Raw genomic sequence first — 2,500 nt, forward strand, 5'->3', positions numbered from 1 at the left:
TCATAAAGACAAAAAGAAGAGATAGAAAAATAGGGGAAAACAGAGAAAGAGCAAGAGAGAGAGAAGGGGGAGAAAGGAGAGGTGAGAGAGTAGAGGGAGGGGGGAGGGAGAGGGAGAGAGAGAGAAGGGGGAGAAAGGAGAGGTGAGAGAGTACAGGGAGGGGAGAGGGAGAGGGAGGGAGGGAGGGAGGGAGAGAGAAAGAGAGAAAGAGAGAAAGAGAGAAAGAGAGAGAGAGAGAGAGAGAGAGAGAGAGAGAGAGAGAGAGAGAGAGAGAGAGAGAGGGAGAGAGAGAGAGAGAGAGAGAGAGAGAGAGAGAGAGAGAGAGAGAGAGAGAGAGAGAGAGAGAGAGAGAGAGATTGAGAGAGGAGAGGGAAGGGGAGAGGAGAGAGAGAGTGCGAGTGAGTCAGTCAGCGAGAGACAGAGACAAACGCACACAAATACAGATTGATAGATAGATAGATAGATAGATAGATAGATAGATAGAGAGAGAGAGAGAGAGAGAGAGAGAGAGAGAGAGAGAGAGAGAGAGAGAGAGCGGGGGGGGGGGAGACGAGAGAACCTCCTCAGCCACATGCTAGTAATACGAAAGCGAAATCTGATGCTGCACTTTCGTGGTCTTTTCAATAAATTTGAAAGGCTAGAAAATGAAAGCATTGGTATGCAAAAGGCCATCATAGGCTATAGCCCATAACACGCAAATTAATATAAAAACACATAATTGTGAAATTGGAAGTCTGTGGCAATATGATAGGTGGCAGGGAGGGGTGAGAGCAAGAGGGCGTTGGAGGCTGCGGTCAAACCCTTACGTTGTGTGTGAAGCAGACACCGCACGCGGTGTTGGACTGTGGTGGGGGCATTTCAGGGGAACGTAACTGCGGAAGGAAAGATTAATGATAACTGTGGGTACTAAGGAGGTAGTTCCGTGATGCATAAAAATGATATGAGAAAATGACTTTGTAGTGATTTAGATGTTCCCTGGATGCTCAGAAAATTAACTCAGTGAGAGAGAGAGAGAGAGAGAGAGAGAGAGAGAGAGAGAGAGAGAGAGAGAGAGAGAGAGAGAGAGAGAGAGAGAGAGAGAGAGAGAGAGACCACGAACTGAGAATACTAAAGACCCCCTCTGAAAGGATCCGTTCTCCTCCGCCCCTGGCTTCCGGTGGTGTTACCGTATCCCCGTAACGAGCCCGATTTATGGCTCGGCAACAATGACAGCTGAAACAGAACTGATCATTTACGGGATGGCGAATGTTATTATGAAACTTCATAAAAACTGATGTTTTCACTCGTGTGTGAAAGGAGGATAAATAAAAACTAACAGCTCAAACGGCAGCGCAAGCCGGAAAGAGGAGTCACGGCGGCAGGCGGAGCTAGAGGCATGGAAGGAAACAGCTGAAGTGGGAGTCGCAGTAAAAAGACTATGTGCATGCTCAGTGCGCGAAATGGAAGGGTGAAATCGTAGAAGTTAAAAGAAAGAAGGGAGAGAAGAGAAAGAAAGGGCGGAATGGGAGTAAAATCATACCAAAAAGAAGTCTGTTACGCAATGCTAAAAGAAGGCTTAAGGCCAAAGACAGAAGCGGACCATACTTGATTAGACATAATTATTTGATGCGAGGAGCAAGGGCAACAGGAAACGAAAATAATCTATTGAAAAAAAGGGGTGAGGTACAAGTGTCAAAGTCCACTTCCTCATGGGAAGCCGTTCCCTTAAGTGCAATAAATAATAACGAAACAACAAATGTTTGGGGGCATCGAAAAAAGGGGTCAACCAGAAAAGTCTTAAATTGGAATATGATACTTTCCATTTACGTTAGTTAACAAATGAAACAGCTACAGTTTATCAATCTCAGGAAGAGCAGGGCGACAAGAAAATAATGGGGGTCGAAGAGCAAATGCCGACGGTGGGCAGAACGCCCAGCGCGGGCTGTCGGCGAGAGACTGGTCAATCGGGTCCATTAATCGGCACTGGACGTGCGAAAGTTTCATGTCTTTTGAGAGGCAGTACAATGATACTGACTTAACGTGTGTCCTGAGTGTAAGTGAATAACCAAGCGTCGCCCTACTTGTTCAGGTAGATAACTACTTACTGCTTTGTATAATTCATATCACACTGTTACAACTCATGCCCATTAAGTCATTTTTCATTTGAAAAGCTTTGGACAACAAAGGTCAGGTTGCGGCCATTTCACAACTTCACGGTCGGTTGGAAAGTAAAGACAAAGTATGATAAGCCACTTGGGTGTCACCGACTGCGGGAGATGTGTTTCGGCCGCCCGTGGAAAGTGCAGCTGCCACAGCGGGGATCTGTAACAGCCAACATTTGGCTCGGCGCTTTCACAGTGCCACCTGGCCTCGAGCATTCACTGATGCTGTCTGCATTCACCTTTCCTCACGTTGCGATAAGTTTTAGCTTAATGTAAACATTTCCGGGGGCCTTGATCAACTTCATCATACGGCAAAACTATTCATAAGAACTGTAATAACTCTTTTATGTGATAAATTC

The 2,500-nt window shown here is 46.1% G+C and overlaps 1 long non-coding RNA gene across 1 annotated transcript in view; it reads left to right on the top strand.

Annotated features, from left to right (window-relative positions):
• The first annotated feature begins 622 nt into the window (after nucleotides 1–622).
• Nucleotides 623–2,500, top strand: part of LOC113829651 (uncharacterized) — a 7,083-nt gene continuing 5,205 nt past the window's right edge. Inside the window, exon 1 of the long non-coding RNA XR_003477915.2 lies at nucleotides 623–899. This is a non-coding gene — a long non-coding RNA (uncharacterized lncRNA). The remainder of the gene's footprint in view (nucleotides 900–2,500) is intronic.

The sequence above is a fragment of the Penaeus vannamei genome, chromosome 6, assembly GCF_042767895.1.
Source record: "Penaeus vannamei isolate JL-2024 chromosome 6, ASM4276789v1, whole genome shotgun sequence".
Classification (NCBI taxonomy): domain Eukaryota; kingdom Metazoa; phylum Arthropoda; class Malacostraca; order Decapoda; family Penaeidae; genus Penaeus; species Penaeus vannamei.